Below are 13,421 nucleotides of genomic sequence, written 5' to 3'. Positions count from 1 at the left end.
GAAATCTGTAGCACAAAATCTTTTTTGTCAATTTGGTATTTTAGGTTTTGTTAAACGTGGGAATGTTAAAAATAAATAAATAAATAAAATGTTTTATTTCCACTAGGTATAGCTGCAATAAAACCTTTATTAGCATCACGAAATAAGAAGGTTTTTCTTCGGAGTCGATGACACGTGTGTGAATAACGTTTTCGATTAGTGCTTCCCATTTTTCTTTTACCACTGCGACATTTTTTGGGGATGAGTTTGATCAATTTTAAGTATCAAATTATTGCAGACAGTTTGATGCTTTAAAAAAGTTAAAGTTTATGCTGCAAATGAATTGTACACAAAGTCTTAACTTTTTAGGCAATATTACTTGCTTTAGTCGATCCTTTCGGCCACGAGCGGAGATATCCATCAATGGGTGATAATCTTGACTTCTTGATAAGAATAGTGGTGTTTAGCATATCGAATAATTTCAATCTCATCCATCGAAGACATCGAACTTCATGCTAGTGCCTAAAGGCAAGCAAAATCATAATCGGTGGTATTTATTTTCAGTTAGGTGGACAACTGAGAAAACTACCAGTACCAGTATAGGAAACACTGACCGCTCGGTTTGTTAACCACAATACAGCTACTTGTGCTCTCATAACTTGTATCAAATTATAAATAACTATAAGAGATTGATTTATTATATAGAAATAAGAACTTAGATTTATAAGGGATAGCACATGTGTAAGGTATTATAGGCTAGGGTTGGTTATGAACTCTTCATAACGTTTTCACATCCTGGTAACTTCCATTCTGAACCAAAGTATGGGGGACTTGCATACCTCAACAAATATCTTGAAGGTTATGCATGGATATATTTCCTGCCTTGAAGTGAGTAGTGATATCAGTATGACGTGTTGAGTCTCTTGGACTCGATGCCGCTGATGATTTATGAAACATAAATTGAAAACAGAACACAAAGGATATCGCGGTACATGTGTTTCAAGCTTTAAAGCTTGAAACACGTGTATCGCGATATCCTTTGTGTTCTGTTTTCAATTTATGTATATATATATATATATATATATATATATATATATATATATATATATATATATATATATATATATATATATATATATATAATTCGATTAGGGGCTGTGTTAACCTCACGAAAGGATGGTTTCATCCAAGGAAAAACTGGTTCTCTACGTAGTATTTTGGGGTAATTAATTTCCTTAAAATAATAGGTATATATATATATATATATATATATATATATATATATATATATATATATATATATATATATATATATATATGTATGAAAATAAAATATATAGTTTATATTCATATAAAAGAAGAAAAAGAAAATAGACTAGAAAGTTAATAATAAACACTTAACTGCCCAATTTCCATTTACTTTTTCTTCTTTTATGTATGTATGTATGTATGTATGTATATACACAAGTAAAATTCTGTGATAATCACTTGTCAGTTTTACAATTCTAGTGTAGTTTTTAGTGATTAAATTGTTTTGCATCCCTGTTATTCACTTTCAGCAAGGTGGACTGATGCATTTGTAGGAAATGTTACAAGCTGTTACAAGCTGTTGACATCCCATAGTGATTTTTACCATTCGCTTTGTGATGTACCATACATAAAATAATTTATGGAAACTCCTTAAACATCCACACTTGTGTAATTCATGCAAGTCAAAACAAAGGGGGGTAGTTATGTAACGTTGAAAATGAAGAATTGATCAATTATCAAGTGTAACACTCTTAGCACCGCTTGTAAACTGAGGTTCATTAGTGATTCCTGTCGAGTCTCCAAATGAGAAATACGTATATGTAATTATCCGATAGACTCCTCAGTTAAAGTTAACTATATGTCAGTCAGTGCAGTAAGCAAACATTATACAATAAAAAATGTCTGATGTTCTATTAATGGAATTTAACAGATACTTCTTTGGATGCGTGGAAGGTGAGATAATCAGGGTTTGGGATCAAACGTTGGAATTGTTCGTACAATATATAGTAAATACGTCCTGTCTAGAGTAAGTTTTTGTTAACTTCCTTTACTCTCCTACTTCAACTACAGATATGCCGTGCACATTTCTAGTCAATACTCTATCAACATCATACTGCTTACTGAATATTATGTCTGAGTTTTATTCCGTTGGATGTCTTCCATTTAAAATATCTCAAAGTGTAAAATGCTTTAATTCTGAAATTCGAAATTGTTTTCGGTTCTTGGTCAGACATATCACATACGCATAAATCGAAACTGAAAGTTATCGTCAAATGATGATATCAAATATATTTCCTCACACTATTTTGGAATAATACTTGAAAACAAAACGACTGGTTATCTTCCAGAATAATCCGCATTAATAACAAAACAATGACATTTTGCAGCAACTTCTAATTTCTTAAGATAACAAAGTAGAGCAGTGGTGAGATAAGTAGAACGAATTACTAAATATTCATATCGACTTACATGAAACTCACTTTACAAGTCCAGGATGTGATATAAATTGATTTGATATGCAATAATAATGGAGACACGATATACATTAGCGAAATTATGGAAATGTGTTAATAATTATATTAAAATGTATAGAACTATATTATCACCTTCGAATTTGAGATACAAACACTCATAACTGCTTTCTTTTAAATTTTCACTCCATGAGATTGATACCATGAAATTCCTCGAAGTGACCTCTGCCATTTAAGCTTAATTAAAATATAGTTTCTTTGAAAATAGAAAACTTAATTATACTTAAATCCAATTTTTTTGCCTTACATATATTCTTTCATGATGTTTTACCTCACAAATCTTTTCATACAAATTTTTGTTGCATGAGAACGAAACAATGAAATACTTCATGTTTTCTTCTATCATTAAAGTTACGATAAATATATTTTGCTTTTAAAATAAAAGAATTTATTCAGATCCAAACTTGATTGGTGGCGTAACTTACACTCCTATAACGTTGCTACAAATTTTAAAGCAAAGTTTTTTTTCTAGGGAATCAAAAGTCAATCTCTTTATGCCAAAATGTAGCTCGGGACCCGCCATCTACGAAAATGTTAACTGTTTTAATTAGGTTAAGAACTGAATTAGCTACAAGCTCTGAAATATGCTGCGTGTGAATAAATTGCGGTTTTAAGAATATTATTCAATTACTATCGTAGTTGGCTGATATAATAGATAGATAGATAGATAGATAGATAGATAGCTAGATAGCTAGCTAGATAGATAGATAGATAGATAGATAGATAGATAGATAGATAGATAGATAGATTCATACATAAATACATACATACATACATACATACATACATACATACATACATACATACATACATGCATACACACATGCATACATTCATTCTTAATACTGAAAAACAAGCTGTAACTGCTGAACAAAGGACTCAATACACTATATAGAGGAAATATCATTTATTACCAATAGAGTTAACTGTGAAGTTGACTTCGAAGTCTTGGAAAAGTTGTTAAGCAAACAGCAGTCTGAAAAAGGGAAGAATTGCAATAATAGAGAGAAACTATACTTAAGTTATGAAGAAGGTAACAAGTAGACATATTTACGCGCGTGCGCTTGTATGTGTGTGTTTATGAATATAAATACATAAATACATAGATAGATACATAGATGAATATATCTGATATTGTGTGTACAAATACATGTAAAACTGTCATTGATATGTTTAGAGCTCAGGCCCACTTCCTTTAGATTCGATAAGTAACTTCTGAAAAGTTTTTAATTCACAGAAAATGTAGAGAAAATGTAGGGAAATAAAGATAAGTACAAGTTTATATTATAGCTCCTACGCGGATCTGTTTGGATCTCTACAATAGGTGTATCAAGGACATTTATATACTCAAACATTACATGTTGACAGGGAGCAATTTATTTCGTTAATTTACAGATGTGATGTCTGGAGTTGGATGGACGGCAAGGCATGTTGTAAGTATTTTGGTAAGGAAATAGAAGGAAAGGAATTGGATAAGAAAGAAAAATCAATTATTCTTTTATTTCTTTCTTTATGACTGTCTTTCCTTTCTTCTTTCTTCTTCCCTTTTGCTGCTTTCCTCTTCTTTCTGTCTATCTAGTTTTCTTTCTAGGGTATAAGTGTATTTTGATGAAAAGATTATATACATACATGGAAATACGCATGAATGCATATATTCAAAATCACGCGTGTCTGTAAACGTACACAAAATATGCATGCCCCATATACAAATATGAATGCACGCGTATATCTAAAAGAAACTTTGCCCAGATATTTGCACCCTGCAACAACGAAACATATCCATATTCACAAATGCAAATGCACGGCAACCACTTACATATAACCACATAAGCATAGCTTGTGTGCAAACACCCACGCGTATAAAAACATGAAAGCATATTCGTACACACAGATGCACAAAGACACCCACCCACACAGACATACACACACATACACATGTATGAAAAGCATATATAAAGAGAAAATACCTTTACGTGGCATTTTAACTAAAAAAAAAAAAGTATCCAGATCACGGACATATCACGAAACCTGTCTTAAAATTAAGTTGTACACGTTGGATATTATAGTCGTAGTTATACTATTCCTGAAAAGAACGGATGTGATTGTCACACCCAGAATACCTTCGATCATCGGCCTCTTAGAGAGCGGTTGAGCTGAGGCTAAGTAACCGTTGTTACAAGAAAAGGGAAAACACTAAGCAGGGTACGAAATAGAAAATCAATTTACCTTTTCTAACGATTTTACATCTCATTGGAGAATTGTACATCAAGTGAAGCAAAATTTGTTTTACATGTGATATTTGTGTCATGTAGGTCTTTGGCTGGTAAAGTGAAAGTATAATCTGATGATACCAGAGAATAACAGCTCGAAGTAAGCGGGATTTCCTCCTTTTTGGTGAAATTGTATGATTTACCAGGTTTTGTTACAATCCACATAAAGGTTTCATGCGATTTAAAAGGTACGCCAATATCTGCTATACATCTTAAGTGTCTTATTTCATTGCCTCCTTCATTAAATCCTTCGGCAACATCGAGACTCTCTAAGGTAGATTTTGCTGCAAAGATAACAATCTAATATAGCAAAATGTTAGAACAATATGCTTTGCATATTAATAAGACTATTGGGTGGTTTCACTAATATAAACTAGAATCTTCATACTAAACTAAAATGGTTAACACCATACGAATTGATCTTCATGCTGGACCCTGTGAACTTACACTCGCATACACACACGCACACAGAGGCCCACACACATATACACACGCGCATGGACAAGCACACACAGACATACACACATGCTCAAACAGATACACACACATTCACACAGATACACACACACATATACACACACCCTCATACACACACACACACACACACACACACACACACACACACACACACACACACACACACACACACACACACACTACTAACAGTTCTGTTTATTTCCTGTTTTTTGTGCTGCTACTCCTAGGTTGGATTCGTAGCGGTAGCAAAGACAGTTGAATGATCTCCCTTGCAAGAAAGTTTATTGAATAATTAGCGTTCTAAGTTTCTCGAAGCATCTGTATCATAAGATGTGATTCTTAATTATTCAAGAAATTTAGCGTAACTCTTGGAAGTTTCTAGAATGTATAGCGTTCCATTAATAAAAACAGCCTGCTAACCCGGCTCTTCTCTTCTTAATCGATTAAACTTAGAGCCATTCACGTCATTGCTATGTCCGTCTATTTCTCTATGCCACATGACTTAGCTGTTATTTCTATATTTCCTGTCTCTGAACTTTCTTGCATAGATTACTTCATTCGACTAGTTTGATTATGTATCATCATCAACCATTATATAAAATATATTTTTATGCAGTAAATATATAGTCCTTGAATTTATTCTTCATTTCTATATGAACTCTTGCAATAATATACACGTAGCCCCATCAACACCTGGTACTGACTCAATATAACCACTACGTAAATTGGTGACCCCGACGTGATACGAACACGCAACCTACTGATCTGTTAAAACCCTGGATGGTCACGTTATAAATAGAAAGTTGCCTGTCTCTTGCAACGCGCCAGCATGTCACTGTCATTTTTTGCCATTCGTGTGCACACACTCCCTGCCTCAGTCACGCTCTGACTGGCATTTTCTGCCCTCTTTGCACGCAAAACGACACTGCTATTTGGACTGTCTCAAATAAATCCTGTTCTCTATACATTTCCTTGGATTCGGTTTCCCGAGATGCACAATTTTCTCTACCTTCATATTGCATGCACAAACACACACGTTACAGAAGTTTGAACGTTGATTTTTCAGTTTGGACCTGAAATATTGCATTTATTCCATTCTGTTTTCATCAGTTTTTGATATTTTATGATGTATACTTTTTTGTTACTGTTATTGTATACCGTTACCTCTGCCTAAAGGATAGCAAGATAGCTGACCGATCTTCCTTGCAAAAAAGATTATGGAGTAACCTCCCGTTCTAAGTTTCTCGGAGCATCTGTTTCATGAGAATTGATTCTTACTTATTCAAGAAAAATTTAACGTTTGAACATTTTAATGAACTCTCTTCCTACAAAACAGGAATTTTTCTCCATTTAAATTTTTTAAAGATTATATCATATCCTTTAATATTTAGATTATCACTCAAATACCATTCCCATCGAAAGCCTAATTTCTGGTTCACCCCCATACCACGTTGAAGTGATTCTTGGCAGGATTCATTTCGACTTCACCAATTATCTAAAGCATTACACTCCGAAATTTATGCTTATTATTGATCTCATATTGAATCATATATTTTGTATTAATCAAGCAATATTTAATTTCAGATATATATATTTTTTGCATAGGAGGCTTTTCATTTCATTTGATTTGGTTCAATGTGGCAAAAAGCAATGCAAATGATATTACATATTGTACAAATTATATTTTAGACAATATAAACACATTAATAATTTTGTATTTAAAATAAATGAGGGATACAAATAAAACATTTGTTTTCAGATCTCTCACATAATAATTAGACAAGGGGGGTGACCAGGTAAACACAAAGAAGTATTGAAAAAAACGAAAATGGACAAATATTGAGGCAACAGTTGGAACGCTGCCAGAGAAGCAAATAGAGACAATAGAGCCAGGTTGTATAATAATAATAATAATAATAATAATAATAATAATAATAATAATAATAATAATAATAATAATAATAAAGACGAAAACCAAAGCGAAATGTGAATATGAAGAGGTTCTTTATGTAAATATTGTTAAAAGAATTATTAATTAATATAACTCATTATAATACAATAAAACTTATATAAAAATAGATTTTACAATACAAAGAATATTTTAACATAACGTATATGCAACTTTAACCAAGTTTAAGAAAATTAATGGAAATTTACATAGTCAAGGCTCATTTGATTTCGACCCAACAATTATTTGATTATTGGACCTAGACCAGTCCTGAACTAGCAAACCTACGATCAAAGATGTTTCAGCTTGGTCACCCGTACTGTATTTTTGACACACTAGGAAGTGATTTGAGGGCAATCTGACTGGTATTTCTAACACATTGGGCGACCACGTTGCCTCACATAACATCTATACCTACCACTGTTCACATTCTTCAGGTTACTATTGAGTTCAGTGAAAATGGAAAAAAAAGTTTAAAGCATTACAGAGAATTCAGACAAGGTATTAATTAAATATAGCCTCACCATGATCAACGAAAACAAAAGAAAATACATAACCAGAGAGAAGACATGAGCCGGTGGCTCGTTTAACTTCTCTAGCGTTGTGAGGTACAGAGGAATAGGCAGAAAAGATAGGAGAGAAACGGCGGTAATGCATGTCCAAGAGATAGAGGAGGAAGTGTAAGAGACAACGTGAGGAAGTTACAGGAGTAGTAGGAGAAGAAGTGTAAGAGGGAAACGTAAACGAAAAGACAGAAAAAGAGAGAGAAAGATCGAGACAGAGATAGAAAGACAAACTGAAAAACAGAAGACAGATAGAAAATGGGGAAGAATTCATAGATAGTCAAGAGGGTTGAGATAGAATTGACAGAAAGAGAAGTTGAAAGGAGAGTAACAAACGAAGAAAGAGGAAGATTGGGTGAGAGGAAATCAAACAGAAGAGACAGAGGGAAAGACAGAAAGACAAGAAGGAGAGAGACATATATATAAGTAAAGTTCTATTTAGCAATAATTACTTGTCTGTTTTACAATCCTAATATTATTTACGGAGATTAATTACTTCTCATCCACATTAAACATTTCAGCCACGTTGACTGGATTATTTGTAAGTAATGTTTCATGATAACAGATACATACAAGCTGTTGACGATCCGTATTGATTTATACATACGTTCTGTTAACGTACATAAAATTATTGTGGAAAACTCTTTAATCACCCACACATTTCAAAGTCATGAACGTCAAAACAATGGAGATTGTGAAAAAAAACACAAAGATCATGCTGTTAGACATTTAAAATGATGGCGAACACATGACAATAGATAAAAAAACATCTGCTGAATGGTTGAGAAATATATTTCAAAGGGTGGACTGTCGGATTTTTGTGTGCGGCACAGAATCAAAGATTTCTTAACTCGAAACCACTAAACTCGTTTAAAGAAACAGAATGCATTAAATATCTGCGGCAATATGGATGTTGGTAAGAGAAAAATTATATATGGTCACTGGTCAACCGGATTTAACAAAGAATGGATACAGCAACAGTTGTGACAAAGGTGGAAGTTTCAATAGCTGGAAATTAAATTGGCTTCATATAATGGACATAAATGAGGTAATTTAGACTTACATCAGAAAAAAACTCTGCAAGTAACGAAATAACAGTTTGGGATCTGGATATCAATGCTAATCGACTTCATATTTCCGAACGCTAGCAGAAAAGGAATTACTGTTTTTTTTACCAAAATACTAGTCCTACTAAGCTAGGATTTATTTTTATACGAAATGAAGAAATTATCCAAAATATTTCAAAAAATGAAAAATAAAAATGGACCCCTAGAATGTCGGAAAGGAAAACAGATACGATCCCTATAATGATAATAGATCTCTTGGGAATGATTTTAAAAGATACATCGAAAACATAATCCAAATTCCAAATTACACACCGTACAGAAAAGACACAGGGACGCTTTAGAAAGCTTGGTAGTAATGGGTGATAGCAAACTGCTTAAGGCAATTCAAGATACAATACATCATAATTAAAAATAAAACCTTTTCTTGACGGAATAAATAGTTCTATAAATGACTAATTTCCGTCACTGCTACATAAAACAGAAGAAACAACCCAATATTAAAGAGAGACTGTAGTAAAGCATGAGTATGGTCTTTAGTTTTACTGGAAAATCGCCAAAACTGTTTCGGTTTTATTAGACTTGATTTGCGAATCTTAGGCTAAATCTGATAATCATGGAATGATGAGCAGATATATAACTGGATGAAAAGTTAATAGTTAACTGATTGCTATAACCCAAGAAATATTACTTATAAAGTTACATCTTTATTGATTATAACAATCTTTTTGTAAATTACTGACTTTGGTCAGAAACAGGTGGGTGGATCTCAGAAATTTAGTTAATTATAATTCATCAAAAATAAAAAGTAACAGGGAGAGAATATAACATTTAGCAGCTATATGGAGACTACCGAGGATATGCTTTAATATTATTCCTAAATCTTATCCGCAAAACGTAATCTAACCGTGACTGGAAAATTATAAAAAGTTAACCTAATTTAGTCATTCACACAATGGATTGTTTTTAACATGAAGTTGTTTGATATTGATTAATTGAATTTTTTTTTGTCCTTCTACATCAATTATCCAAACTTCTATTTCCTTCTACAAAGAATAGAACAACTAGATATTGTACACCATGCACAGTGTATTTTCATTGCAATATAAAATAGAAAACCAGAGGATTTTGGCATGTGCAAAAGATTGCACGTGTCAAAATCTGCAGAAATTCACAAAATAAATACAGCTACTGAAAATGAATATTTCTGGGCATGAATAAGTGTAAAAGCCGGGTAACACCAACCTTTAAAAACCTTCCTTCTTGAAGTTGTGTGGAATATTTTACATGAGTAAGGTACTACATCTATGCAAGTGGGCTTATATTTCCAACAGGTAACATTACCTTTATTACCAACAGGTAAATCACAGTCGAAACCATCGCTAGTTTTTAATTTTTTGTATCCGCGGTTGATACGGGAATATTGTATATGTACGACTGCATTTCCGTTTCGTAGTAGTCTGAAGTCAAGAAGATTATATGACTTATACTCGCATGTTATTGATATACTAACTGTGTTTCCCACTTCAATACCCTCAGCTGGTGTGATTGCTATAACCTCAATATCTAAAAGTAAAAATCAGAGAAATATATAATTGCTGTTATAGAACAATAGCGAAGAAGATAATAATATGGAGAGTCATGGCATTGAAGAAAATGAATGAATGAATGAATGAATGAATGAATGAATGAATGATGGTAGGCTCTCGTAGGCCGAGAAAGAAGGTTCTCAATTTCATGCTGAAAACTCAGAAAAAATGATGTGTTTAAAGTGATCAGAAGAAGTGATGGAAGATATGTTTTGCTCAAGGAAACAACGCACCACCCAATCCAGAAATGGATATCATGATCTCGTGATCGTGTCTACGATACCCTGACAACTAGGCCATGCGCCCTTATAATGAAAACGATAATCAAAGCACGAATGATAGCCCAAGCCAAACAAGGAGATAGAAAACGGCAATGGAGGAGAAATAGCAGAAGACATACAAGTACAAGGTCTATGTAAGATCAAATATCAGACAAATTAAATGCAGGAGTTGGCACAAAGCAAATGAAATTAAGGAGAACAGTAGAAAACGAACAAGAAGAAAGCATACAATAAAAGATAAATGAATAGAACAAATGCGAACAAAAAGGAAAGCAGCATATATACATGAAAATAAAACAAACCATAGCGATCCATTATACCATCGAGAAAATAGTATGAATGTGAAAATAAATGAGAAAAAAATACCAGAGTGCAGACTAAGAAAACAGAAAAATTAGCGCTCGAAAGCAAAGGAAAAAAAATAAGGGAAAATAAATGAAGAAACTAATACATTAAAACTAAGGAAGAAGAGTTGAAGAATAGATAAATGAAAGAGAAAAGAGGAATGAATTGAAGTGAAAATAAAAGATCAATGACATTGTATTTCTTGACCTATCTCCAAAATGCCCACATCAGAAATGGAGAGTTTTATCCCAAAATGCTGATGTAGTTAAGAAAGGTTTCAATACCAATCACTCATGAAACTGGCGAAACGAGATTTGTTTCATCAAGACAATCCTCCAGTTCACAAATCCTTGCTTTCAATGGCTATTTTGAATGACTGTAGTTTGAACTGGTTCATCCCGCTAACGATTCTCTTGGTTTGACTCCAGCAGAACTATTCATTAGCTCTACAGCATGAAGAATGACTAGGCTAGGTACCAGCATCGCAGTCTGGACGATCTCATATCTCCTGTTGGGTGAAAGCTTCTTCACGAATACAATTCAAGCACTGCAACACCGATGGAAGAAGTGTATGGGCTGCACGAGGGAATATGTTCAGAAATAAACTTCATTTGGTTATTTTCTGTGAGAGTATCTTGATCAGCCTATGAATTTTCAGCCGACCCTCTTACAGGTACCTCTAGTTTATTGTAAATCAGTGCGTATTATGAGAAGTTTGCAAACCATTGATATCAGAAAAGTCAGTGTGTGTGTGTGTGTGTGTGTGTGTGTGTGTGTGTGTGTGTGTGTGTGTGTGTGTGTGTGTGTGTGTGTGTGTGTGTGTGTGTTTGTGTGTGTGTGTTTGTGTGTGTCTTAACGCTTGTTTGGGTGTCACAGAAATACAGAAATCATGGCAAACAACGTAGTAGAGAAAGATTGTGAATTGGGGCCAAAAGAAAATATTTTCTTTAATCCTAACTTACAATCATTGCTTTGGAGGTTAAATGCAATTGTAACTGACAACATCGATGAAATTAAAATGCAAATATGAGATAGACGGGGAAATAGCCGTCGACTTCCAGTACCTGAAATATAACCAAAAGACATGCATGATTCAGGTAAAAATGATGGTTAAACAGCAAAAGGATAAGAAAACTTGAGAGGACAATGGAAAATATATATAAGCGTGAATAATCGAGAACATTGTTTTGGTGTCAAGGGTCATAACTCTTAACTTAACCCTCTACTCGTTTTGTGTCATCATTTTTTTTCACAACTACAAACCGGATGTGTCTACTCTCCTCCAATAATAGAGAGCAGTCACCATATTTCATTTCATATCGGCTGCCTATGATGTGTGCATTGTTTCATAATCCGATTGTTGCCTAACAATCCTTGGAAACCCTAGCACGAAACTGATTGGTAAGATCGACCGAAATAGATGTATAATATTATACATTTCGAATAATGTGAGTGTTCAATTTCACTATAATGCTCTTCGTGCCATTTAGTAACAACTTTAGCTGTGTGAATTGGTGCATTATCACCCTGAAAGACTGCGTTTACCCCCCCCCCCCTCCCCGGAAACAGTTCCGCAACCATAGGATGAATTTGATCAGATAAAATGTCTAAATATTTATCCAACCATGAAGGGAAACAATTGGGCCGGCGAATTTCGAAGATATAGCGCACCTCGCCCCCACCAGATCATCGCAGATCTTCCTCCATGTTTAGCAGGTGGAAGAAGGCAGTCTCTACACGTATACTCGAACGGTGGTCGGAAATAAGGTAAAGGATGACTCAACCGAGAATGTAACATTCTTCCACTGCTCCAGGGAACAATTCTGTAGGTTTCTTTTTAATCCACTCTAAACGCTGTGTAACGTTTGTTTTTGAAATTAGTGGTTTTCTGATTGCAGCCCTCCCGTGAAATATGACTTTGTGCAGCTCCCAAAAAACAGTGTCATTGGAAACTGGGTTCTCGAAGTGGTCATTGAGATCTGCAGTAATTTTGGGAGCTATGCCTTTGTGATCCTTTCTAACATTTCGCGTATGAGCCCGAATGTCTCTATCTCAAAGTTTTGGTTTTCTTCCAGCGTTTTATTTCAAAGAGGAGGTTTTTTTCTCCTTTCTCAAACGCTGTCATTAATTTTGAGTCAGTACTTCTCTTGAACACCAAACATTTCGGCTGTTTTCGTTATGCTGGCGCCTGCCATACGAGCACCAACAATTTAACCTCTTCGAAAGTCCGATAGATCTGTCATTTTAAATGAATTTTTATTACCTTTTTCTGACGATATCTGAAAAAAAAACAACAATTTTAGCAAAACATATTAAACAACACTAATAATAAATCAAAAAACAT

The 13,421-nt window shown here is 33.8% G+C and overlaps 1 protein-coding gene across 9 annotated transcripts in view; it reads right to left on the bottom strand.

Moving 5' to 3' along the window:
- The window catches only part of LOC128250267 (uncharacterized), a 33,079-nt gene that overhangs the window by 18,588 nt on the left and 1,070 nt on the right, over window positions 1-13,421 (bottom strand). For 3 of the 9 annotated variants that reach the window (XR_016237508.1, XR_016237509.1, XR_016237510.1), the window contains exons 2-5: window positions 12,040-12,141; window positions 10,108-10,428; window positions 4,767-5,094; window positions 3,455-3,516 (exon numbers count right to left, since the gene is read on the bottom strand). The gene's annotated coding sequence lies outside the window, so the exon portion shown is untranslated. The other 6 variants (XM_052975008.2, XM_052975006.2, XM_089338114.1 and 3 more) reach the window with 4 other exon arrangements.

This window comes from Octopus bimaculoides, chromosome 20 (genome assembly GCF_046866305.1).
Source record: "Octopus bimaculoides isolate indiv1 chromosome 20, ASM4686630v1, whole genome shotgun sequence".
Classification (NCBI taxonomy): domain Eukaryota; kingdom Metazoa; phylum Mollusca; class Cephalopoda; order Octopoda; family Octopodidae; genus Octopus; species Octopus bimaculoides.
The sequence above is the reverse complement of the archived record's forward strand: the minus strand, read 5'-3'. Positions and strand labels throughout refer to the sequence as shown.